The sequence below is a fragment of the Podarcis erhardii genome (assembly GCF_964252035.2).
Source record: "Podarcis erhardii genome assembly, chromosome: 1".
Classification (NCBI taxonomy): Eukaryota; Metazoa; Chordata; class Lepidosauria; order Squamata; family Lacertidae; genus Podarcis; species Podarcis erhardii.
Window position 1 is genome coordinate 125,524,264 of NC_138497.1, and position 27,990 is coordinate 125,552,253.

At 43.3% G+C, this 27,990-nt stretch overlaps 1 protein-coding gene across 1 annotated transcript in view; it reads left to right on the forward strand.

Annotated features, from left to right (window-relative positions):
- The window catches only part of TMEFF2 (transmembrane protein with EGF like and two follistatin like domains 2), a 264,410-nt gene that overhangs the window by 135,666 nt on the left and 100,754 nt on the right, over positions 1-27,990 (forward strand). The window lies entirely within an intron of this gene.

Consider the following 27,990-nt stretch of genomic DNA (forward strand, 5'->3'; position numbering starts at 1 on the left):
TATATCTTAAGAACTGTTGCAAAATCTCAGACTGATAAAATGTCAAGGGGTAAGAAACAGAGAATTATAGCTGTAAATATTTAAGTCAAGAGAATCTTGAGGGAAATTAAATATAGAAATGGAATGAAGGATTGCTAAAAAAAATTTGAAACAAGGGTGCAGTGAAGGGGAGGCATGGGGAAGTCATGTGTTGTTTATGAATGTTTTTATTTGTGTGTTTTTTGTTTATGAAAATTAATAAAAATTATTTTTTTTAAAAAAAAATAAGTTCATAACCCGAGGTACCACTGTACCAGCTTCATGGGGACAAATAATAAGGAAGGGCAATTTGTATCTCACTAGAGGAATCTTTGCCTGATGCAGCCAATAGTTATTTTATATGTGCAGGTCTTTGTGAACCCTTCTTTGGGTTATGCCACCGTCCTGTTATCCGTCTACTCCATAATAGTCTCTGTCTTTTCTCTGTGCCATGGCAAGCATTATTCTTCTGTTGCCCATTCTTTCTCTCTCACCACGATACACTAAAGCAGCAACAAGGAACATATTAAGGCCAAGGGCTGTGTTTCCTCCTGGGTAACTTTCCCTGTCTCAAAGAAGAGGCAAGCCCTTTCAAACCCCACTGTTCTTCTCTGGCTCAGATTAAAATCTGAGTCGAAGAAGAATTCCCAGTTTACATCCTCTACCCAGCCAGCCCTAAGCTCCAAATATAACAGCATTAAGGTCTTCCAGATCCCTGACTGTCAAGTGGCAGTTTAACACAGTCCGAACACACATAGGCAGCCTGCATCAGCAAAAATTACTGGCTGAGTGAAGCTGGCATTTGATAGCCAAGAAATTGGGAGGCTGGCAAGCATTCCCTGACTCCCAGGTTGAGGGAAAGGGAGCTTGAGATTGGCTCAGAAATAGCTTGGCTGATAGTCAGTCCAATCTGACACTGCTCCAGGTTTCTCTTCCCTCTTTTGCTGTGGTGCCTCTTCCATTAGCAATTGTGCAAAAATTCACAGAAGGGTGCTAGTGGTTATTTTCCTCCCGCTCACAGTTGTTTCGACCCAAGCCGCAATTCCCAGGTATGTCTTTGCTGCAGCATGCAGATACCAATGTGGCGAAGTGGTTAGAATGCAGGAGTAGGAAGCCCAGAGTTCGAATCCTTACTCAGCCACGAAGTTCGTTGGAAGAGCTTCAGCCAGGCATCGCTTCTAAGCATAACCTACCTCACAGGATTGTTGTGAGGATAAAACAGGGAGGGGGAGAAACACACATGTCACCTTTGAGGAAAGGTGGGTTATATATGTAATAATAAAGATGTATTCGTAGGCCTCAGTCACATCTCTAGCTATGCTAATCACTAACACCAGACCCTGGTGATCATCTCTGTTGAAGGCGAGATACATGCTTAGTAGTGGTAGAATGATTATGGAAATCTTTCCTTCCTCTCCAGCCTTCCAACACACAAGCCTGTTTCTTTCAGAAGGGCTGATCAGAAGCTGTGCTGGGATACAGATGGTGAAAAGCAAAGCTTGATTTTTTTAAAAAATAAAAAAGTATTTCTTATACCCAGACGTTTATTTATATTTAATGACCCACTGGGGTCAGTGGATCCTTTTAAAAATATATGTATTTATCTGAACTGGAGTTAGGCTGCTGTACTTAAGATGCTGTTGCATTGTTTTATCTTACAGATATTGTACTTAGAAGCCATGCTTTGATGGTTATTCTTAGTATTCTTTTTTATTAATGAAAGCAAAAACAAGCGATTTGAGGCCCTCTGGCTGAATCCCACGGAAATTCCAAAATAATAATAATAATTGTTCATTCCTTATGGATTACGCCAAAGAAAAACACTCCACCGCTGTGTCAGGGAATGGAAACATGCCTTTTTGTTTTGTTTTTACTAATTTACTTCCAGGTGGTTCAATATACCCTCGAGTGCTTTATCCTTAAGTCTTTCTTCATCTGCAGTGTTCAGAAAATCCCTTCATAATTGCCTTTGTTGTAGGATCTCACTAACTCTACCAGTTGCCATGCAAACCAAGGTTATTCCCGCCATCCCGTTAATATTTCAGTCTATTAGCTTTGAGGAATATAGATTATAAACAGGATACAGATTGAAAATGGGGTTTCTTCAAGAAGGAGGGGGAGAAGGAGGAGAATGTGAAAGTTCACATTATACGACTGCACTTTCGTTTCTGGAAAGCCAAACATCTCTACTTGACAACCTGGGTAATTGAATGCAAATACCTCCAATGCATGGACATATCTGAATGTATTAAGCAATGACTGATGTAAATCATTACACTTTGAATCTGACCACTCGATCTGGGGGACTTACGAGATAAAGGAAACCGAATATGTAAAGGAGAATGTGATAAATAAAGAGTGTTTCACTCAGATTGCCTCTGCTGCTGCTGCTGCTCTTGTTAACCAAATCCTAATGTTAAGCTTCTAAGGCTTTAAATAAGGTCAATATGTTGCCTTTAAGCGTTCCATATTATCTTTGGCTTTCGTGTTGGCTGATCCTCCTTTTCCCTGTTTGTGCAACATGACACGGGAGAGCCAAGTTTGTAATGTCAACTCTTTTCAGCTTTCTGATGCTTTTTATCTCCAGAGGGCTGCTTGCAGCTTGAATAGGAAGGGAGCGCGAGTGAAATCAGCCTGTGGTTTATACTCCACCACCCCCCCACTCTGACTGGCAGCCAAGCCATCAGCACCGTTTCCTTGTCAATCTTCTGCCGTCCCTCGTTTTGAGCAGACTTCTGACTTATTACAATGAGAAAAGAACAATAACTTAGGCTCTTTGGTTCCTAAGATACCATGTGCATCAGTTTGCATGTTGAGAGAGAGAGAGAGAGAGAGAGAGAGAGAGAGAGAGAGAGAGAGAGAGAGAGAAATTCAGTCAGAGACATTCACTACCAGATAGTGAGATTTCATCCTTGTAAACACATCTAGGATATAATTAATGTTGCCACATCGCCAACACCAGCAAACTAAGGGAGCTCTGTTGCCTGAAGTAATAAGAGGCTTGAATCTTCACAAGAAACTAATCTTTTTTTTCACATGGTTAGGTCATTGGTTTGAATGTGACTCAGGCCCCATCTGCATTATATATTTAAAGCAGAATCATGCCACTTTAAAAAGTCATAGCTTCTGCCAAAGTATCTTGGGAGCTGTAGTTTGTTAAGGGTGCAGAATGCTCTTAGGACATCCCTTTCCCCCTCAGAAAGCTACTGTTCTTGTGTGAGTGGGGTGGGTGGCTGTTTTGGGTCAGGTTAGTCATATTGATTTGTATGCTGTTGGTGGATTTTTGTCATTGTCCTGTTGGGCTGTGTGAGTGATGAAGGGGAGCCATACGGGGGTGAAGGCATCTTCTTCTATTTGTCCCCGTGTCAGTTTCAGTTTGGGACGCGGGCGGCGCTGTGGGTTAAACCACAGAGCCTAGGACTTGCTGATCAGAAGGTTGGTGGTTCAAATCCCCATGACGGGGTGAGCTCCCTTTGCTCGGTTCCTGCTCCTGCCAACCTAGCAGTTCGAAAGCATGTCAAAGTGCAAGTAGATAAATAGGTACCTCTCCAGTGGGGAGGTAAACGCCGTTTCCATGCGCTGCTCTGGTTCGCCAGAAGTGGCTTAGTCATGCTGGCCACATGACCCAGAAGTTGTAAGCCGGCTTCCTCGGCTAATAAAGCGAGATGAGCACCACAACCCCAGAGTTGGCCACGAGTGGACCTAATGGTCAGGGGTCCCTTTACCTTTACAGTTTCAGTTTATTGGTTAATTTTTCTAGTAAGGCTGTTTCCCATACTATTTGGTACCATTGGCCCATGCTTACTCCTGACAGGTCTCTCCAGTGTCTGGCTATGATGCTTCTGGCAGTTGAAAGTAGGTGGGTTATGAGTTCTTTGTGGTGTAGATGGGCATTTTTTTTTTTAATAAATATTTATTAAAGTTTTTAAATATAAATGCACAAACAATAAACAATCTTACTTCTGTCACAAACATAATTTCATCACTTCTTTGGACTCCCTCGCGTCTCCCGCTCCCATTTACATCGTTAAAAGTTTTTTCCAAACAAATTATCAACTTGTTTACAATCTCATGTCCACTCATTCAAATATAATCTAGCACTTCTTCTAGAAAAAAATTATATTTTCTTTTAGTCTCACTTATCATCAAATTTAAATCTAATTTAGTGGTGGCCAATTTTTTATAATCTAGCATCCTTCTTAACATTCAACCAAATTACAATGTTTTTGTAGATACATCTTGAATTTCTCCCAGTCTTCCTCCATCTTCTCTTCTCCCAGGTCACGGATTCTGCCAGTCATCTCGGCCAGTTGCATATAGTCCATCAGCTGCATCTGCCACTCTTCCAGTGTGGGTAGATCTTGAGTTTTCCAGTTTTTTGCGATGAGTATCCTTGCTGCCGTTGTTGCATACATAAAGAATGTTCGGTCCTTCTTTAGCACCTTCTGGCCGACAATACCCAGAAGGAAGGCCTCTGGTTTCTTAGTGAAGGTATACTTAAATACCTTTTTCAGTTCATTATATATCATTTCCCAGAAGACCTTCACCTCAGGGCATGTCCACCAGAGGTGAAAGAATGTTCCTTCATTTTCTTTACATTTCCAACATTTATTATCAGACGAATGGTATATTTTGGCAAGTTTAACTGGGGTCATGTACCATCTATATATCATTTTCATTACATTTTCCTTCAGAGCATTACATGCGGTGAAGTTCAACCCAGTGGTCCACAACCTTTCCCAGTCCTCAAACATAATGTTATGCCCAATGTCCTGTGCCCATTTTATCATAGCCGATTTAACCATTTCGTATTGTGTATTCCATTTTAACAGCAAGTTATACATTCTGGATAGTACCTTAGTCTTTGGTTCTAACAATTCTGTTTCTAACTTCGATTTCTCCACCTGGAACCCTAACTTTTTGTCATTTTTAAAAACTTCTTTAATCTGAGCATAATGTAACCAGTCTCGCACCTTATCCTTCATTTTCTCCAAACTCTGCAATTTCCAATTGTCTCCATCTTTTTCTAATATTTCCCAATATTTTGGCCATTTGGCCTCCATATTGGGTCTTTTTCGGGCCTTAGCCTCCAGAGGTGAAAGCCACCTTGGAGTTTTATTTTCCAATAAGTCTTTATATTTTGTCCAGACATTAAACACTGCTTTCCTGACAATATGGTTCTTAAAGGCCTTATTGATCTTAACTTTGTCATACCATAAGTATGCATGCCAACCAAAAGCATTGTTAAAACCTTCCAGGTCCAGTACGTCAGTGTCTTCGAGAAGTAGCCAGTCTTTTAGCCAGCAGAAAGCTGCGGCTTCATAATACAACTTTAAGTCTGGCAGGGCAAAGCCCCCTCTTTCTTTCGCATCTGTTAATATCTTAAACTTAATTCTGGGCTTTTTGCCCTGCCAGACAAATTTAGATATATCTTTCTGCCACTTCCGGAAGCACTCCGTTTTGTCCACAATCTGTAGTGTTTGAAATAAAAATAACATTTTTGGCAATACATTCATCTTAATAGCAGCAATTCGGCCTAACAAAGAAAGCTTCAATTTTGTCCAACTATCCAAGTCTCTCTTAATTTCAGACCAACATTTTTCATAATTATCCTTGAATAGACTCAGATTTTTTGCTGTTATGTTTACCCCTAGGTACTTTACCTTTTTAACCATAGTTAGTTCTGTTTCTCTCTGAAACCGTTCTGACTCTGTGTCTGTCAAATTTTTTCCCAGCACCTTGGTTTTCTGTTTGTTTAATTTAAATCCCGCCACCCGACCAAAGTCCTGAATCAATTGTAATACTCTTTTCGTACTAGATTCTGGCTCCTGCAGGGTCAAAACTAGGTCATCTGCAAAAGCTTTAAGTTTGTATTGTTTCGCTCCGACCTGAATCCCTTCCACCAACCGGTCCCCTCTGATCATGTTCAAGAGCACCTCCAGAACCGAGATAAATAACAGAGGGGAGATCGGGCAGCCTTGTCCACATTCAGAAGGGAGATGGGACGATAGTTTTTGAGTTGTGTCTTTTCAGTTTCAGATTTTGGTATCAATGTGATAAAAGCTTCCTTCCACGATTCCGGCGCCCTCTTCCCCTCCATAATTTCATTACAGACCTCCATCATTGGTTGGATCAGATAGTCTTTTAATGTCTTATAATACTTGGAAGTCAGGCCATCTGGCCCTGGAGATTTGCCCAGTTGCATGTTCTGAATGGCTTGTTCAATCTCTTGTTGTGTTATTTTGTTGTTCAGGATTAATCTGTTTTTTTGTGACAACTTTGTTAGTCCATTTCTTTCCAAAAATTGTTTAATCTCAACCTCGTCTTGCGGCCCTTGAGTATATAATTTTTTGAAATATCTCTGGAAGCACTTTCTAATTTCCATGGGGTTCTGAATGTTTCTTCCTTCGATTTCTAGATTTGTAACTGTGTTTAATTTCTGTCTCTTCTTCAACTGCCATGCAAGCAGTTTCCCACATTGTAGATGGGCATTATTGTCTTGAAAGATGTTTAGTAGGGCCAGTTCTGGGGTGATTTCTAATACTTGCTTAGTTATTCCACCTCTCTCCCCCTTTTCTTCCTAATGTCTCAACAAACAAAACTGATCTGTAAAAAATGTTACTTGGGGAAAAAAGACAGAGAGGCATTGCACATACTTTTGTAGACCAAGAGAATCTTTAACAAAAAAAAAGAAAAGCTACTGTTCTTGGGGTTGTTTTAAACAGTCAATCCTCTCCTGAGGATTTCTGGGAATTGTAGCTCTGTGAATGGAAAAGGAGTCTCTGGACCCTTAGCAAACTACAGATCCCATTATGTTTTGGTAGGAAGCCATGTTTGTTTTAAATGTATGGTGCAGATGGGGCCTGGGCTGCAATCCTATATGTCAGACTTCTTCAACCTCAGCCCTCCAGGACCAGTGGTCAGGGAGGATGGGAATTGTAGTCTCAAAACATCTGGGGGGCGAGGTTGAGGAAACCTGCTTACCTGGGAATGATTCCAATTGAACTCAATAGCCTTACTTCTGAGTAGACCATGCTTATAAAGGTAAAGAGACCCCTGACCATTAGGTCCAGTCGTGAGCGACTCTGGGGTTGCGGCGCTCATCTCGCTTTATTGGCCAAGGGAGCCGGCGTACAGCTTCCGAGTCATGTGGCCAGCATGACTAAGCCGCTTCTGGTGAACCAGAGCAATGCATGGAAATGCCGTTTACCTTCCCGCTGGAGTGGTAACTATTTATCTACTTGCACTTTGACATGCTTTCAAACTGCTAGGTTGGCAGGAGCTGGGACCGAGCAACAGGAGCTCACCCCGTTGCGGGGATTCGAACCGCTGACCTTCTGATCAGCAAGTCCTAGGCTCTGTTCCCCAACAAATTCTACTTATTTGGGGTTATGACCTTAGTTTCTTCCTTCCTTCAATATGCGTAGACATTCCCCAATACCTGATTGGGAGACACTTTTATAGTTTGAGGGTCTTGTACCTTCAGACTGTTAAAACAAGGGTAAGGAGCCTCAGGAATATGCCGAAAAAGGTTCCCCACCCTGTTTTATAGGCTGTACCGGCTGTGTAAGCCTAACATCTAGTGTGATGTGGTGTTTAAGGGTTGGGTTGAGACTAGGAAGACCTAGGTTCAGATCCCCACTTAGGTGGAATCTACACACATATAAAAAACATTGTGAAAATGCTTTTTTTCAAAAAAAAATAAAAGATCTATATAAAATTTGCCATAGCTCACAATCGCCATCTGGAGTCACATTTGTACAATGCACACTTAAAACGTTTTATCTGGAAGAATCAGAAATCAGGAAGACCAAAATTTTAAAAAGGAGTGGGGAGAATTTATAATTTACATTAAAAACCATTGTAAATGATTAAAAGTCGTTAATAAGATAACACTTGTAGTTTAATTGTGAATTTTGGATATAACAGAGATGTAAAAGATTTGGATTATTATAAAAAAAGATGCAGGAAGAAATGATTAATAATAAAAGACCCACAAACGGGAGAAGGGAAGTCCAGAATATTCTTTGGAATCTTGTTTTTGTTGTTGTTGTTGTATGTTGTATGTTGGAAATGTGATTGTAAAATTCTAATTTGAAAAGCCAAATAAATAAATAAATAAATAAATAAATAAATAAATAAAGGTTTTATTTGCAGCTGTATAGCTGAGTCCCTAGATATCAAAGTTACTGTCGTAACTGAGGATGGTGGCCTGTCACTGTCTTTCAACCCAACTATTTCACATTGTGGTGATTACATTAAAAAAGGGGGTGGGAAGGGGGGGGCGGTGGGTGTGACCCACCCTGGGTGTCATCCCTGAGGAGGGTGACATCACCGTGCCACCCCCCTGGGACGCTCACTCCTTGTCGCGGGTGGCACCCACCTCAGAATGCTAGCCACTCACCACAGGCAGCACCCCCAGGCCGCTCGCCGCTTGTGGCTAGCCCCGCCCCTGCAGGTGGCTAGCCACACCCCCACGGATGGCTAGCCCCGCCCATGGGTGTGCAACATGTGCATCGCTCCAGGTGCCGGAGCAGCTAGCTCCACCTCTGGGTGAGGTGGGAAGGAATCATGTCCACTGCCCTGAGGTAGTCGGAGGAAGGGTGAGATAAAGAGGAACTCAACCAGGGCTGGAAGAGTAGGAAGGAATAAGCACAGAACGTACTGAATATAGAATAAGCTTAGGAAACCCAAAGGATTAGGAAGAAGAACTCCAGACATTCACGACATCAAGTCTTCTCTTGATGTCTACAACTACAACTCATCCAGAATGTGGCAGCTAGACTGGTGACTGGGAGCGGCCGCCGAAACCATATAACACCGGTCTTGAAAGACCTACACTGGCTCCCAGTACGTTTCTGAGCACAATTTAAAGTGTTGGTGCTGACCTTGAAAGCCCTAAACGGCCGTGGCCCAGTATACCTGAAGGAGCGTCTCCACCTCCATCATTCTGCCCAGACACTGAGGTCCTGCGCCGAGGGCCTTCTGGCGGTTCCCTCGCTACGTAAATCCAAGTTACATGGAATCAGGCAGAGGGCCTTCTTGGTAGTGGCAACCCGTCCTGTGGAACGCCCTCCCACCAGATGTCAAAGAGAACAACAACTACCAGACTTTTAGAAGACATCTGAAGGCAGCTCTGTTTAGGGAAGCTTTTAATGTTTAATAGGTTATTGTATTTTAGTGTTCTGTTGGAAGCCGCCCAGAGTGGCTGGGGAAACCCAGCCTGATGAGCGGGGTATAAATTATTATTATTATTATTATTATTATTATTATTATTATTATTATTAAACCAAGTGACAGAGATTTCCCTCATGCTCATCTACCTGAGGAAAACAGAGGTTGTTCGAGTTTTGCTGCAGCCACAATTCCGTCGTGTGTGTTTTTTATTATTATTCCATCATAAAAAAGCATGTTAGTATATTGCTGTGCAAATACGACGGCTTGGTTTATTCTGATGCAAGTGGGAAAGAGGCTGTTTAAAATTTCACCCAGATGCCTGCCTAATTGATTACACTTGTTAGGTTTTTATTTCATGGTAGCAAACAGCTCTCCCGAGAACTGTGTTCATATTCCAGGACCCAGAATAACAACAATCTCTTTTTCAGTTTGAGCATCAGTGTTCACTATGGGCTCTATTTTTGTAAATGCTGTTTTCCCCAAAGAGAAAGTCAGCAGAAAGATAAAGGAAGCATGTACTATCAGAAGGAACTTGAGAAAAATCATGGTTTTTGTGTCTGCATTTTATTTCTATTGAATGTTAAGAAGGAATATTTGGTTTTAGGTTCCTCTCCAACAAAGAATGAAACCTCTTGTTATAAAATATACACAAGGGTTCTTTTCATCAAAGGGGTGGGAAAGAGTTGTTACTAAATATAACATATGTATCTAGCGCTTTGAAAGCATAATGCTAAATCTTTGCTCCCCTTGGGCCATATCATATGATCAATTTTAGTGTTCTGGCCTGTCCTAATTAGTATCAGTGCTAATGAGAGGAAGTAGAGAAAAATGTATCTTAGAAGGTTAATAAGCCATCGAAAAAATGCTGTTAGCATGACCAATCCTTAATTATTATGATTCCTTCCAATATTAGATTACCTGAAAAGGTGTTTCATGGAAAGGGAATAGGAGAACATAAATGGATTTTATCAGACGAATTAGCCTTACATATTTCCTTGCATGGTTTTAGAGATGACCACTGGACCCAACTTTCAGACAAAGGAGCGTACTTCTCAGTGAAAGCCATCTGTTGGTGCCTGAGCTTGGAACGTTCATTTTGATAAGAAACTCATTCAGGTTCAAGATGTCCAAAAAGGAACTCATTCCAGTTCATGTTTGTCCACTTACAAAATGAATGCGTTTCATGTTTGTCCATTTACAAAATGAATGAGTTCAGTTCCATTCAAGCTCATGATGCTCAGCAATTCCCCCCCCCCCAAGCATTCAGAATGTTACAAGCTGCTGTGCTTAAGTGTAAAATATGCTTTAGAAGACTAGGAGAACGTCAAAACGTATATGCACAGTGAAATGAATTTTTATTTTCCCTAATAATTATGATCTCTAAGTTTAAAGGACAAAGAGGCTAAGTTTAAAGGACAAAGAGAGAGAGAGAGAGAGAGAGAGAGAGAGAGAGAGAGAGAGAGAGAGAATGAACTTGAAAATGAACTAGAAGTTGCAAGACAAAGTGAACTTCATTCACATGTCAATTATAGAAACCACTTTCAGGTATAGTTCAGAAATTTTTGAACCACTTTAGTAAACTTTCTTTAATAATAATAATAATAATAATAATAATAATAATAATAATAATAAATTATTTATACCCCGCCCATCTGGCTGGGAGGCTCCCAACAGAACACTAAAAAAATGTAAAATGAAATCAATAATTAATAAATAAATAAATAGAAAAAGGGAAGAAAAAAATAAAAACTGTGAAAGCAGGCAAATGGAGATGAGAGAGGGGAATCATTATTACTATTATTATTATTATTATTATTATTATTATTATTATTATCCCGTCCATCTGACTGGGCTGCCCCAGCCACTCTGGACAGCTTCCAACAAATATAAAAGCATAATAAAACATCAAACATTAAAAACTTCTGTAAACAGGGCTGCTTTCAGATGTCTTTTAAAAGTCAGATAGTTGTTTATTTCCAATTTAGTTTATTTCCAATTTGTAGTTTAGAGAACTTTGATGATGATGATGATGATGATATTAATAATAATAATAATAATTTTATACCCTGCCCATCTGACTGGGTTTCCCCAGCCACTCTGGGTGGCTCCAAACATAATACTAAAAAACAGAAGAAAACTTCAGACATTAAAAACTTCCCTGAACAGGACTGCCTTCAGATGTCTTCTAAAAATTGTGTGGTTTTTAATCTCTTTGACATCTGAAGGGAGGGCACTACCACCAAGAAGGCCCTCGGCCTGCTTCCCTGTAACCTCACTTCTCGCAGTGAGGGAACCGCCAGAAGGCCCTCGGAGCTGGACCTCAGTGTCTGGACTGAACAGTGGGTGTGGAGACGCTCCTTCAGGCATATTGGGCCGAGGCCATTTAGGGCTTTAAAGGTCAACACCAACACTTTGAATTGTGCTCGGAAACGTACTGGGAACCAATGTAGGTCTTTAAGGACCAGTGTAATATGGTCTTGGCAGCCGCCCCCAGTCACCAGTCTAGCTGCCGCATTCTGGATTAGTCGTAGTTTCCGGGTCACCTTCAAAGGCATTGCTGTAATCCAAGTGGGAGATAACCAAACTAGCTCTTTGCGAGCACTGATTAGTGCATGTAGGTCAAAGAATAATAGAATGCAAAGGACTCCAGAGGCAATCTAGTCCAACCCCCTGCAATGCAGGAATCTCAGCTAAAGCATCCATGACAGATGGCCATCCAACCTCTGCTTAAAAACTTCCGAGGAAGGAGAGTCCACAACCTCCCGAGAGAGACAGTTCCGCTGTCAAAGGGTGAGCCCTTTCTTTTGATTCAGTGCACCTATTGCAAAAAGGACATGGGTGGCGCTGTGGGTTAAACCACAGAGCCTAGGACTTGCTGATCAGAAGGTCGGTGGTTCGAATCCCCACGACGGAGTGAGCTCCCGTTGCTCGGTCCCAGCTCCTGCCAACCTAGCAGTTCAAAAGCACTTCAAAGTGCTTCTCCGGCGGGAAGGTAAACGGCGTTTCCGTGCGCTGCTCTAGTTCGCCAGAAGTGGCTTAGTCATGCTGGCCACATGACCTGGAAGCTGTACGCCGGCTCCCTCGGCCAATAAACCCCAGAGTCGGCCACGACTGGACCTAATGGTCAGGGGCCCCTTTACCTTTACCTATTGCAAACCTTGTTCTTAAGGGTGAGACTCACATACAGTGGTACCTCGGGTTAAGAACTTAATTCGTTCTGGAGGTCTGTACTTAACCTGAAACTGTTCTTAATCTGAAGCACGACTTTAGCTAATGGGGCCTCCTGCTGCCGCCGCGCCGCCGGAGCACAATTTCTGTTCTTATCCTGAAACAAAGTTCTTAACCTGAAGCACTATTTCTGGGTTAGCAGAGTCTGTAACCTGAAGCTTATGTAACCTGAAGTGTATGTAACCCGAGGTACCGCTGTATTCTCATTCAATCAGTCATAGGTGTTGTCCTGTCATATACCTGTCTAATAGACTAGGCGCCATTCTGTCACCAAAGCAATGGCATTTGTTCCACCAGTTTGTTCACACTGGTCGATATCCACTGGTTAGCTATTCATAAGCAAAGAGATGCGAATCGGTATGAATTAAATAGCTGAAAGGCTCATTTAGAATCTTAAGTGGGTTGGCGAAAGCCTCCAGTTGGCATGTTCCTCTCTTGTCTTCTAGGCAGGAAATGACTCCAGTTGCAATCTATTATCCATTTCAAGCGTCTGTCGCTTTTGGGGTCTTTTATATGCCCTTATATTTCCAAGGCTGTAGTGTAACCAGGACATGTTGATTTTGATTAAAGCAGTTGGCTTAAAAGCATGTATGTGCCATTAACAAATTGGATGAGCAGCGTAGCGAAAGAACAGGAGCCTAACTACTGTTTATTTGGCTTGGCAGCGTTGACTCTGTGGTTTGCCATATCATTCCTCTGCAATATGAATTAGTTTAATTACTTGTCTGGAATCATAATACAGTTGGAGGGTTCCTCTCCAGAGGTGGAGATAGATGTCTGTATGTCTGCACATAACCACCCACAGTGAATGCATACTACTACTACTACTACTATTATTATTATTATTATTATTATTATTATTATTATTATTATTATTTGGCTATGCATATTATGAAGTTAGCAAAAAGTATGCATGCATCTATTGTTCCAAGTCATTTTATTTATTCATTACATGCACTCAAGATAGTGTCTGTGGTTTTCCCTCGTCTCACCTCAACCATACTCACCTCAACCATGTAAAGTGAATTAGGCTAAGAGGCAGTGGCTGGGTGACCAGTGAGCTTGATGGCCAAATGGGGATTTGAACCCTGTTTTCCCTTGTCCTTGCCTGATGCTCTAACCACTGCACCACACTGGCTCTCCCACACCACAGTAGCTCTTATCTGCTGAAAGGAGAGATCAGCTCCGGAACACAAGTTCCGGAACACCCTAGACCACAGCCTACCGGCAGATGGAAGATCTGCAATACAGTCAAACCTTGGTTCCCGAACGCCTCCATTTTGGAACGTTTTGGCTCCCGAATGCCGAAAACCCAGAAGTAACTGCTTCTGAAAAAAAATTTGGAAGCCAAATGGCTTCCGAGCCACGTTTTGCATGTTTTTCCCATTGACTTTGCAGCCAGCCCATTGATCCTCAATTTTCGAACTTTTCAAAAGCCGAACAGTCTTCCGGAATGGATTAAGTTCAAAAACCGAGGTTCCACAGTAGATCATTAAGGGTGTGATGTAGTGGTTAAGAGTGGTAGACTCGTAATCTGGTGAACTGGGTTCCCGTCTCCGCTCCTCCACTTGCAGCTGCTGGGTGACCTTGGGCCAGTCACACTTCTTTGAAGTCTCTCAGCCCCACTCACCTCACAGAGTGTTTGTTGTGGAGGAGGAAGGGAAAGGAGAATGTTATCCACTTTGAGACTCCTTCGAGTAGTGATAAAGCGATCCAGGTTGATGGACTATATGGAATTGACGGAAAGGACTGGCAGAATCCGAAACCAGGGAGAGGAGTTGATGGAAGAAGATTGGAAAATTTAAAGTTTATATATAGAAATATCGCAAAATTAATGGGTGATAGAAAAATGGTGGATTGATATTTTTTGGATTTAGCAGAAATGTTATAAGGAGTTAAGCATATATAAGTATTTTAGTTTTAATGTTAAAATAAGGTTAAATATATATATATATGTTATTTATAATATGATAGAGAATAGAAAGATGGAAAGGATTTGCTGAAATAACTAGTAGAAGTGAGAGGGAGGTGAGAGGAGGTCGAGGAAACAAGGGAATGAAAGAAAGAGTATCGAAAAGGGGGGGATATAACTTTTTTTAAAATTGTTTTTGTTTTGTTTTGTTTAGGGTTAGGGTTAGGGAGTGGGTTTTGTTTAGTTTAGTTTATTGTGTTTAGTTTAATGGGTTTAGGTTGTGTTTTGTATTGTTTTTATGTTGTATTGTATTGTACTTTTTTTCTTTTGTTTTTGTTTTCTTCTGTCTTCTTTCCTGTTAAAAGTAATAAATATTATTTTTTTAAAAAAGAGTAGTGATAAAGCGGGATATCAAATCCAAACTCCTCCTCCTCCTCCTCCTCTTCTTCTTCTTCTTCTTCTTTCTTAAGAGCAACGCAAAAGATCTCTTCTCTTGATTTGTGAGGTGAATGATGTAGTCTTCAGGAAGTACCTCTCGTCCTGGTGAATAATTTTTGGAGGCCCAGTGGCGAACTCCTCTCTCTCTCCTCTAAATGAGGTTGCCTGAACCCTCATCAGATGTAGATTTGTTCTGGAGTATGGCTTCTGGCAGATGCAGTAATCTTTGGGCTCTTGCCTGGAATGAGGACAAAGAGTAGTTTGTGAGCAGGCGTGCCAACTCTATGGGGCTGAGGCCTCTACAACCCCCCCCCCATGTCCACCAGGATAGGGCTCAGCCCCCCAATCCTGAGGGGGCAGAGGGGGCCTGGCAGGATGTCGCCCCAAGCCAATCATCATGGCCTAGTGCACAAGTGTCACATCATGGGGTGGCCTAATTGGCCTCTCCCAATGCAGCAGTCATCACACACATGCATGATGCATGTCACATCGCACACAAAGTTGGGCGCAACTTGGCACATGTGTGTGTGTGTGTGTGTGTGTGTGTGTGTGTGTGTAAGAAGCTAGGCTACTGTGCAATAGTAACACTGACATTTGTTTCCTCATCCACCCATGCCAGCCTGCTCTGGCATCCTGCTTTTCATGCACTAACACCAAAAGAGAACTGGAGGTGGGTGAAGATAAGTGTCACTAGCTTCACCTAAAATATTCTTTTGCTGGGGAGTACAAGATGTGGTTTTAAGTGTCTCTCTTAGCAATTTAACATGGGGGTATGTGTACAACCGCACTGCCAGGATCACTTAAAATAAAAACTTTCTAACACACCAAAATTTAAAATCAAAATCCCCATCCTAACCGACTGGAGGGGCCAAGCTGTTGATCAAAAATTTTGTTCGCCATGCAAAGTGAATTAGCATCACTGGCATTCTCCAGCCTTTGCCCACTAAGATGGGAGCTGATGTTTGGATGTGAGATCTATGCTTGACAATTTCACCAGACATTAGGTGTCTGAGGGAGGTCAAGCTTATTTGCTGAAAGCAAATAATGACAAGCAGGAAAGAGGCAATGATTGAAGATGTTTAGCTTCCCTTCGGCTCTCTTCTATGGTTCTGCATGGGAGCTAAGCTCAATCTGTGCTTTAGAATCGGAGTTGTGCTATTCACCCCCTCGCAAATAAATAGTGCTGTGAAAGTTCAAAAGCTCTCGCTTCTTTTACATGAGAAGTCATATCCTTTCTCGGTGAAGCTTGTATTTGTCTGTTATGTACCATACATTCCAAGGGTCCCTGTTTGTTTGAGACAGAATCTAATTTCTTGCAAATCACAGCCCCTGTTTTACCTGGGGAGGGAGAAGGACTTAAACATATTATTTGAGCATGTGTTGCTAGACTTGCCATTCTGTGGAGCCCCTCCTGGCAGTCCCTAGTAGTTAAATCTTTGAGGGGGTTGGTGGAGACATCTTGACTCCAGTGCACATGTGCAATTGAGCGTATGAACACAAAGGTGTCACAAATGGAACCTTCAACAAAATGTTGCATGGCAGAGTGCTCTCATACAGATTGCCAGCCATGTACCCCAATAAGAGCTACTCCTGAGGGTTGGGGAAGCCTTTAGAGCTGTATGGTACATGACATGGAGGACTGCAGTTGCTTGGGGGGTCAAGGAATTTGTGAAATAATGTGCCTTGTCCTTCCCCAGTGGAAGTAGGGTATTTTTCGCTCTATAGGACGCACTTTTCCCCCCTCCAAAAATTAAGGGGAAATTTGTGTGCGTCCTATGGAGTGAATGCAGGCTCCTTGGCTTCAGCGATAGCAATGTAAAGCCTCTGAAGCACAGAGGGAGCGCTCCCTCCATGCTCCAGAGGCTTTGTGTGGCTTTCGCTGAAGCCTGGAGAGCGAGAGGGGTCGGTGCGCACCGACCCCTCTCACTCTCCAGGCTTCAGGGATAGCCGCCTGAAGCCTTTGGAGTGCAGTGCGAGTTCCCGCTGTGCTCCGGAGGCTTCAGGTTCCTTTTGCTGAAACCAGGAGAGTCTTGGTCTCCCGGCTTCAGCAAAAGGAACCCAAAGCCTCCAGAGCACAGCAGGAACTCGCACTGCGCTCCAAAGGCTTCAGGGATAGCTGCCGGAGGCTTCGGGTTCCTTTTGCTGAAGCCAGGAGAGCAAGACTCTCCTGGCTTCAGCAGAGAGGGAGAGCTGTGCAGCGCCCCTTCAGCGAAGCAGGAGGAGAAATGGAAGGGGCTCCGTTTCTCCTCCCGCTTCGCTGAATGGGCACTGAGCAGAGAGGGGGAGAATTTTATTTTCTTGTTCTCCCCCTCTAAAACAAGGTGCGTCCTATGGTCGGGTGTGTTCTATAGAGCGAAAAATACGGTGCTTTCATTTACGCACCTACCATTGAATACAATCCAGTATCTGGCATCATCTCTAGGAAGTTTGGGCAGATCACCAGGAGAAAAAAACACCAATTTCCCAGCTGGCAAACAACTAATTAAGAGCACGCCCACGATCTCCATTTCTGAGGCAGGGAGGGTACTGTTAAATGATGGCCGCTAGCAGACTCCAGCAATCACAGTGGGAGAAAGAGAAGCTGTCCGTAAAACACCCGGCCCTCAACCATTTAGTCTTTTATAGGTCAAAACTAGCACTTTTCGTTATTCCTCAGAGGCAACAGAAATAGGAAGCCTCTGGTGTAATCTTTTCCCTGTGACCTGAATCGAGAGGTGGCCCACTGGATTTGGGAGAAAAAACACTCGCGCAAAAACGATAATCAGCATAAATAAAGCAGTGCCCTAAAAATAAATTGGGATGAGACTGTGGTACAACAAGTACTGGAAACAAATATATATTGAGTAAGGTCTAATTGGTCTTCTGAGCTCTGTTGCTTTGGTAGAAGCGTCTTCTAGCAGAGGAGGGGATTTTTGCCAATTTGTACAAGACTCTCCAAAACTAGTGTTCAGGGGGATGGGGGGAGTTGACAAGAATTCCTCATCCATTAGCAGAATCTTTCACAGGACCAAAAGGCTTGTCTGGCTTAAGGGCACCAACTGGATACAGCCCATTGCATGTTCGCACCTGTAAAAAATATCTTACATACATCCACACCATAGCATTTAAAGTGCTATGAGGCCACTTTAACAGCCATGGCTTTCCCCCAAAGAATTCTGGGAACTGTAGCTTTTAAGGGTGCTGAGAGTTGAAGGCCCCTTGCAGATCTGCAATTCTAAGCACCCTTAAGAGGGAACATGCTTGTTTTCTCCTGCTCTGGAGGGAAAGAATTGAACCAATGCCTTCAAGATACAAGAAAGGAGATTCCAACTAAACATTGGTAGGAGCTGTTCAACAGTGGAGCGGTCTCCCTCGGGAGGTGGTGGTCTCTCCTTCCTTGGAGATTTTTAAGCAGAGGTTGGATGGCCAGCTGTCATGGATGCTTTAGCTGAGATTCCTGCATTGCAGGGGGTTGGACTAGATGACCCTTGGGGTCCCTTCCAACTCGACAATTCTATGATTCTAATAAAGAATTGTTTGCTGGGAATCATGACTCTTAAAGCAGCATTATAGCGTTTTAAGCATATGGCATGAACGTGACCAAATTGTACTAGGTGTGTTTCAGGGTAGGCAATTGTATTGGGGCCACACGCAGGAGTCCTTTCTGCAAAGCAGAAATAGTAGGTCACATAAATGAGAGTTTAAACCAATCAAATCTTAGAAGGTGTGAGACCAGCCATTTTTGTAGTGAATTGCTATTGAATCGGGAGCCGTAGTGGCAACTTCAGATTAGCTGATCTCTCGATTTGGGTTTCGTGGGTGGTATAAATGAACTGGCGCATTATCCTTTTCTACAGTCTGCCTAAAAGATAGATTTGATGTCTGTGAGCAAAGACATGAAATTGCTATAGGCTTGCACTCTTATAGCCTGCCACCTTTTTGATTTATATGATAAGTGATCTCCGATGACCCTCCAAGGCACCGAACCGTTAGAGAGTTATGTTGCGCAGTGATAAGAAATCTTCAGAGATACCTAAATCTTCTCCCTACTCTTCTATTCTTCTTCTCCGTTTTTCTTAACCTCTGAGAGTTCCATCAGTTCTGGAATAAAGTACATTTTAATATCCGATGTGGCAACAGTGTGAGCCATCGTAATATTTGGAAAGATAAACAGGCGTAAATTGGCAGCAGCCTGATAAAGACGTTAAAATGGGCACATTTCCCAAAACACGTCTGATGGCTCTTTTAGTGTCTGCGTGTTTTCCTATCGTTAAGTTTTCTGAAGGTTAAATGTCTCTGCAGTGTTACTACAAAGTCAAGGTCCCTGACATTAATCCTTTGACCAGATAGGAAGCTAATATGTGCATTTTACAACTCCAAGCCTCAACAGTGATACAGTAGCAGAAGCACACTCTCCAACATTTCTCTGATGAAAATAGGGACATTCTAATCTGTTGTTGTTGTTGTTGTTGTTGTTGTTGTTGTTGTTGTTGTTGTTTATACCCTGCCCATCTGACTAGGTTGCCCCAGCTACTCTGGGCAGCTTCCAACATATATAAAAACATAATAAAACATTAAAGCTTTTTTTAAAAAAATCCTTATACTGGGCTGCCTTCAGACGTCTTCTAAAGGTTGTATGGTTACTTATCTCCTTGGTTTGGAGATTGCATAACTCCATACCATAGCTGTCAACTTACAGATTTGAAAATAAGGGACCAGCAGCCTCGAAAATAAGAGACCAGCAGCCAAAATAAGCGATTTTCCTAGCACAGCTATGTTCAACCTCCTAGCCCCTCCGAGCCAAAGGCAGAAAGCCCAGCCAGCAGCCAAAAGAAGCCTCAAGCAGTGGTTCCCAGAGCGCAGCAACCCACCAAAGGGGATGCAGCAAGGAAAACCACCGTCACCTCTCCGCTGGGAAGCGCTGAGCAAAGGCGAGTCCCCAGGCAACTCAGCAGGGCACAAGGCATGCAAGCTCCACCCCCCAGTCATTCTTAGACTCCTTATTGGGTGAGCAACACAGTTGGAGCCTCCCTCCTCCCTGGCCAGCAGGGAGGGAGGGAGAGGAGCTGCTTCCTTTGAAACCCGGGAAACTACCAAGCTTGGTAGTGCAGCTTGATGATGTCATTTGCCAGGGTGCCTCTGGGAGCCAGAGGCAGAGAGACGAAGGTGGGGGGAGCTTAAAAGGGCAGCACAGATCCTGCCTCTCTGGCTCTCATAACACAGCAGCCGGCTCTAAGCTTGGTGGCACAGAAAGGCATAGAAGGAGGGCATAGGCTTAAAAGGACTGTGGTGCGGATTGGACAGCAGTGGTGGATGAGTCTTGAGCAGCTAGCAAGATATGGGCAGGGGTTGGGGGAATGCGAAGGAGGGCTGGTGCCCAGTCCTAGGGTCCTACCCAGTAATGTGCAAGGTAATGAAGGGGCAGATTTAGGGACTCTGAGTATATATTCCAATGGGACTAAATGCCAAGGGATTGTGCATTACATTATAACCCAAGTTTCTGAGCTGTTTTTTCATCCAGTCTTTGAAAACCATTTCCAGTGTGGTAGGAAAAGGGAATCAAATTTAGAATCAAATGACAGCCTGGCCCAATGTAAGGTTTTTTCTCATACAAATGTCAGACATGGGGAATAAAAAACAGAAAACAAAACTTGATTTAAGTGTGAAAACCATCAAAGGTCTCCCGATTTGTTGCATCGGGAAACCACGTAACTGTTTACAGCGATGCTCTTTGAAAGTCCCTCTGTAAGGAAGCCATTTCCCTTTTAAAATAAAATTAAAGTAAGCGTGGAGATGTGAGAGTTTCCAGCACACACTGCTCTGCTCTTTTCTCTTGTGCATTTTATGAGAAGGAGCTCTTGGCAAATTTAGATCAACATGTTTATTTGGAGGGGCGGGCTGGCAGCTATTAAATTCTGTCACTAATTGGCACTGTTTACACTAAATGTAAATGTGAAAAGTAGGCATCACCTAGGATTGTTGCTTCATGCAAGGCACTGTAGTGTTGACTTTACGGCTTTGTTTTGTTTTGTTTTTGCCCTACACTTAACAGCATCTGCATGTAGGAGGAATGGTAGACTTGTAAGACTCATCAAAATGTGTGCATGGAATGCCTCTTTCAAAGTGGGGCAGAATCCAGGAAGGGCAGCTTAAGGAGGAAAGCCACCAGCCTGGCTGATTCTGAAATTGTTTACTTGCAAATTTTACTTCCTGCATTGCTGGACCCTTGGGATCCCATCCAAGTCTACGATTCTATGAAATTTTGCATTTTCCAAAGGTCACTCACTTGGATGCTGGATAGAGAGAGGACTGATAATCACACATCAGTGACCCTATTCTGGGACCCTTAAATTGTATCTGTGGAGCAGGCAGCTACCCTCTCTGTTCCTAAACTTCCCGTGTTAGCTCAATATTGAAAGGTCTGAAAGCAGGAAGGAGGGAGAATATTATAAATGTCTTTGTTACAATGCTCAGTGACGGACCTTGGGATCTCAAATTTAAGCAGTGTATTGTGTGGCGCCATAATTCAGTTCCCCTTCCACAGTTCTTGAGCTCTGTTCTCCATGCTCCTTGTAACTGAATTAGTCATGCCCCCCCACCCCAAATCTGCCCCTGCAATCCTCCCCATGATCAGAAACCCAGGGGTAGGGCTCCCCAGTCATACCTAGTGATGACAGTGATCATGACAAAGGTAAGGGATTGTAGGGCAATTGTAACTACTGTATTTTTCCATGTATAAGACAATGCTTTTTGCTTTTAAAAAAAAGGCAAAAATTGGGTGTCTTCTTATACACAGATAGTGAATGCAGGGGGGCGGCGTGCGATTAATGGCAGCAGCAAGCAGGAGATTGGCAGCAGCAATTGGGCTGGTGATTGGTGGCTGCGGCAAAGCCTGCTGGCGATTGGCTGCAGCAATTGGGCATGTGATTGGCGGCTGTGGCAAGTGGGCAGATGGGCTGTTGGTGGCAGCGAGTGGGCAGACAATTGGTGGCTGGAGCGTGGTGTGCGATTGGCAGAGGCTGTGGCAAGCGATTGGCAGAAGTGACCTATCCCATTGCCCCCAAAAGTTAAACAACTTAATTTCTTAATTTGGAGTTTAAAAAGGGGGTTGTCTTATACATGGGGGCATCTTATACACACAAAAATATGGCAATCAAGGCTTTCTTCAGCTGGAACTCACCAGAACTTAGTTCTGTCCCCTCTCAGGTAGGTGCTATTGCCATTCTAAGAGGATGAGGGAGATCTTCGTAGCACCACTTCTTCTAGAAAAATAGCACTTTTTATAAGATTAAGATAAGATTTGGACCTTCCAGTTCAATGTGGATACAGTGGTGCCCCGCAAGACGAATGCCTCGCAAGACGGAAAACTCGCTAGACGAAAGAGTTTTCCGTTTTGGAGGTGCTTCGCAAAACGAATTTCCTATGGGCTTGCTTCGCAAGATGAAAATGTCTTGCGAGTTCCTGCGGGTTTTTTTTTCCTTCCCCCCCCCCTTTTTCTAAGCCGCTAAGCCGCTTATCCGATAAGCCGATAAGCCGCTAAAAGCCGCTAAAAGCTGCTAAAAGCCGCTAAACAGCTAATAGCGCTAATCCGCTAAGCCGTCAATGGGCTTGCTTCGCAAGACGAAAAAACCGCTAGACGAAGAGACTCGCGGAACGGATTCTTTTCGTCTTGCGAGGCACCACTGTATATTGGGGTGGATGAGGCAGAGCTGACATGTGTGGTCCTGTAGCCCCTCCACAGACAAGAGTCACCCTATTCAGATGCTCTTAAATTCTATCTATATCTATATCTATCATCTATATCTATATCTATATCTATATCTATATCTATATCTATATCTATATCTATATCTATATCTATATCTATATCTATATCTATATCTATATATCTATCATCTCTACCTTGGGGGAGGGAATATTGCTACAAGATCAGCTTGTACAATGGGGGAGTGAGTCTTATTTATTTGAAGATTAATAGCCCACTTTTGTTCACTTCATGCAAGCTCTCAATGCTGCTACAATATTAAAACATCCAAGCAAATAATTAAAAACCAAATCAGCTGTGTTATCACAGCAGCAGAAATAACCGAATGAGCCCAACTGTATGCTATTACACTTTGAGATCAGGAGCTGGTCTATAAAGTCTTGACAGCCCCATCTAAATGGACCCAGAATCTCAAGCAATGAGTTCCATACAGGTGGGGCTGTGATGGAGGGAGGGAGAGACCTCTAATTATTTCCAAATAAATCTGGCCTCTGAAAGAGACAATACCCACAGCAGAAACAGGCTGCAAGGCCACAGTGATCTGAGAGATCAAGCTGCAGTAGCACCCTTCCGTTGCTGCCCGTGGAGTGTTGCGGAAATGCAGCAATGTTAGATTTCCATTGGACTTCCCTACAGGAATTGGGATCAGTTGTGTCTCATAGGAAACATAGAAAGATGCCTTGTATTAAGTCACACTTTAGACCCATCCAGCTCAGTATTCTCTACACTGATTTGAAGTGATTCTTCATGGTTTCAGGCTGGTTTCTCTCCCAGGCCTACCGGGAGATAGCAGGGCTTGAATCTGGGATCCTCTACACACAAACTCTTACCACTGAGCTCTAGTCCCATCCTCTCCCCCTACAAGAAGAAAGTAACCCATTTTTGTTGTTGTTAGTCGTTTAGTCGTGTCCGACTCTTCATGACCCCCTGGACCAAAGCATGCCAGGCACTCCTGTCTTCCACTGCCTCCCGCAGTTTGGTCAAACTCATGCTGGTAGCTTCAAGAACACTGTCCAACCTTCTCGTCCTCTGTCGTCCCCTTCTCCTTGTGCCCTCCATCTTTCCCAACATCAGGGTCTTTTCCAGGGAGTCTTCTCTTCTCATGAGGTGGCCAAAGTACTGGAGCCTCAGCTTCACGATCCGTCCTTCCCATATACATGCTTCAAAAATGCCTCAGCTTCACGATCTGTCCTTCCCATATACATGCTTCAAAAATGCAAATTCAATCACACATCTGAACAGGGGGCAGGTCTCCTTTTAACTTGATTGTCTATGTATGGGAAGTTGGTTTGAAGGCAATAGACCGTCCAAGTGTCCCTAATTTCCACGGATAGTCCCAGATTTACAGAAGGTGTCCCAGTTTCTGATTTGATCCCAGAATGTCCCACTTTTCCTTAGGATGTTCCTATTTTCATCGGAGAAAGGTTGGAGGGTATGGAGTTATGTGACCTCCGAGCCAAGGAGATAACTAACTATACCACCTTCAGAAGACATCTGAAAGCAACCCTGTATAGGGGAAGTTTTTTTTTTTTTTTTTTTTTTTTTAAGTTAAATGTTTTACAGTGGTACCTCTGGTTGCGAACGGGATCCATTCCGGAGCCCCGTTCGCAACATAAGCAGAATGGAACCCACGTCTGCGCATGCGTGGGTCATGATTAACCGCTTCTGCACATGCGTGTGACGTCATTTTGAGCGTCTGTGCATGCACAAGTGGTGAAACCCAGAAGTAACTCGTTCCGTTACTTCCGGGTTGCCGCGGGACGCAACTTGAAAAGATTTAACCCAAAGAGTCTTTAACCTGAGGTATGACTGCATTATGTTTTTATGTTATTATGTTGGAAGCCGCCCAGAGTTGCTGGGGCAACTCAGTCAGATGTGTGAGCTATAAATAGTAAAATTATTATTATTATCATCATGGAATGGGATGTCCCTATTTTCGTTGGAAAAATGTTGGAGTCAACCAACCATGCCCTGGGTTCCCCCAACCTCTCTCAAAGCCAATTAAAACTAATAAATGAATAGAAAGAGAACGTACCCACATGATGCTAACACAAAAACCTCGCACATACTCTTTGTAAAAGAATGAAATTTTACTACCCCCCTCTCTTCCTCTCCCCCTTCTCCCCAACCTTATACTGATTACAACATTAATGTCTCACATGGAATATAACCAGTGCTTTTTTTTCTGGGGGTATGCAGGGGTATGCATGCCCTTAAACATTTTGTGAATCTCTGTACTTTTGTCCATTTACTGTATTTATTTTTCCCAATTTGAACTATAAAATGGTGATTTTCTTGAGTCTAAATGAGAGTACCCCTAAACAATTTTTTTAGAAAAAAGCACTGAATAGAACTGACCTATAGAAAGGACTTTATGATCTGAAAACAGAGACATTGCATGTACTTTTGCAGCCCAATAATGTTTAATAAGAACAATTTTCAAAGAGCAAAGTGTCTTGGAAGAGGGAAAATAATGTGCATGCGTTGTCTGTCACTGAAGGTAACAGACCTTTCGCTTACAAAAACTGAATTGTTGTTGGCTTCCTCTGACTCAATCACACACTGTTCCAATAAGGTTTGAATGACAGCTTCCTGAGGGACTTGGCAGGTCATGTGGGAGGGCTCCTACGACAGAAGCAGAACCATGTAATCAGAGGGGAATGGCAAGCAGGCCTGCAGCCTATGAAGCAGCCCTCAGCAATCCACCAGGCAAGAAAAGGATGCTTGCGGCATAAAATCAGGGCTCTTGCATATTATCCCCTTGCTTTTGCATTGCACAGACCCCCATGCATTGCTTGCATCTTCGAAAGTCTTGAAGTTATAATACTCACTTATATCACTGCCATCCATGCTGAGGCCTTGATTGAAAGCTTGTCGGTATCAAGGAGAATGTTTCAGGAGCTCCCATCGACGGCTTTTGATCAGGGCTCAAGTTGGCACTGGAAATTGTGGTTAATTTCCTTTTGTGTAAGCTTGCGTGGGATATAGGTAATTTTCCCTTTGCTGAACGAGAAGCCTGCGCGCAGCCAGTAGAACCAAGCTATGTCACATGGGGCATTTGTGGCCGGTACAGCTGAGGAGCGTTTTTTTTCTTTTCATCTTTCCTATAATGTTATTTTGAGCCTTTGCCAGAGATCTGAAAGGATAGTTGCTCCTGCAACGACCCCTCGTTTCACACCCATTCATTTTTCTCACTTTGCGGCTTTCAACCAAGCTAATGCTCTCGCGGAGAGGGGGCTACGAAAAGACTTATCGATTGAGAGCCAAGTCACTTTTGGCATTTGAGCTTCTCTCCTGCTCGTGTGCTGGCCGAGATGGGTTTTTTTAAAAAATAAATCACTTTCTAAGAAGGTGTTTGGGGTATTCACTCTTGTGCATTTTGTAGATACCACTGGCCTCTCTCCCCATGTATCTCTTAGCAGCCTCTCACTCTCCTGTCCTTTTGACCCACTTCCTTCTGCTAATGTGAAAGCCCACAGTGGGATATCTCTGCGCGAAGCTCAACTCACCCCGTGTTTTTGTGTCGCTGTGTTAGTTGCCAACATCCGGCTGCCCTCGACACTTCTCCCTCTCTCACACAATTTTTAGCACAGCTTTCTTCAGCCAGATGTGTACTGGGGGAGAAGGGGCTGGCATTGCAGAAACATCTTTCACTTAGTTTCTGCTTACCTGAGAGCACTCAGATTTCAGTCCAAGCTGAAGTGGTTATTTAGCCTCTTGCTCAAGAGATTGTCCCTCTCTTCCCCAAACAGATAGGTCTCCGCAATTATATTTTGTTATCTGATTTGTTGATACCCCACCCTGCAAAGAAATTGCCTTTACCTGGCAGAAACGGGAATGCAACCATAGAACTAAAGTAAGAAATTATCGGTGAAATTTGTGATATGCCATGTCAAATGTAGCTCACCAGTTATGTACCAGGAGTTAGGTGAATCTGTTAATTTAAGTGCCTCTCAATTTGACATCCTCCGCCATCTTCAGTTTGTTTCTCCACATTTCTACGTAATTTCATGATTTTTTAAAAAGCGTCTTCATGAAAATTCATCAGCGTTTTAGTCTAATTTCTCCTAATTTCTCCTTCACATTTCTCCTAATTTCTCCTTCACATTTTTGCAAAGACATTTATCCTATTAGGACGCATTTCTACTATGCTATTTCCCCTAATATATGTGATTTTAAAATATGTTACAGTGGTACCTTGGATTAAGTACTTAATTCGTTCCGGAGGTCCGTACTTAATCTGAAACTGTTCTTAACCTGAAGCACCACTTTAGCTAATGGGGCCTCCTGCTGCTGCTGTGCCGCCGGAGCACGATTTCTGTTCTCATCCTGAAGCAAAGTTCTTAACCCGAGGTACTATTTCTGGGTTAGCAGAGTCTGTAAGCTGAAGCGTATGTAACCTGAAACATATGAAACCTGAGGTACCACTGTACTTGGCTGGATAATTGTGTGCCCAGGTGTAACAGCGCAAAGGCTGTCCAGGGCAGCACCATGAAAGAATAAGACATTTGACATCAGTAATTGGTTGACATAGGCCACAACTTTATTGATCACAGATGTAAGAAGACTTTGGTGAAAGCATTGGGTTAGAATTCTTGTCTCTGTCTCCCAGCTCACTAAGTCCTGTTACCTCTTTAGCTTCCGACACCTCCTCTTCCCAATCTTCTTCCTCTTCCTCTTCTTCCCGTTCAACATTCCCAACATTCTTCTTCCCTTTGTGGTTCTCCAGCTGGTCCCCCCCCCCCCGTTCCTCTGCGTCCAACCAATCCCAGACAGACCAGAGGTAAAGTAGGCAAAGCAACATATTCACATGTTAAGGTAAAGGTAAAGGGACACAGACCACTAGGTCCAGTCGTGACCAAATCTGGGGTTGCGGCACTCCTCTTGCTTTATTAGCCAAGGGAGCTGGCATACAGCTTCCGGGTCATGTGGCCAGCATGACTAAGCCGCTTCTGGCGAACCAGAGCAGCGCACGGAAACGGCATTTACCTTCCCACCAGAGTGGTACCTATTTATCTACTTGCCCTTTGACATGCTTTCGAACTGCTAGGTTGGCAGGAGCAGCGACAGAGTAACGGGAGCTCACCCCGTCGCGGGGATTCGAACCGCCAACCTTCTGATCGGCAAGTCCTAGGCTCTGTGGTTTAGACCACAGCACCACCCGCGTCCCTTTCATTCACATGTTACCTGTGTACAATAGGCTAGTTTCCACACATGCTCACATCCTCCTCTCTAGCCTCCATCCTAGAAACCAGGAGGCATTATCAGACTTCAAGCATACCTTCCAGCCAAGCCCACTGAAGGAGAGTGAAAAGCAGGCCAAGTGAGGGAGTATGGTCTAGGGAGAGTCCTGGGGTCCAAAGAGAGAAAGGTCTGGGTGCCCATGTCTTTGTGCCCGTGTGTGTGTGTGTGTGTGTGTGTGTGTGTGTGTGATTTCTTGCTGCTGGTTTTAGTTTTATTTATTTCCTGTTTT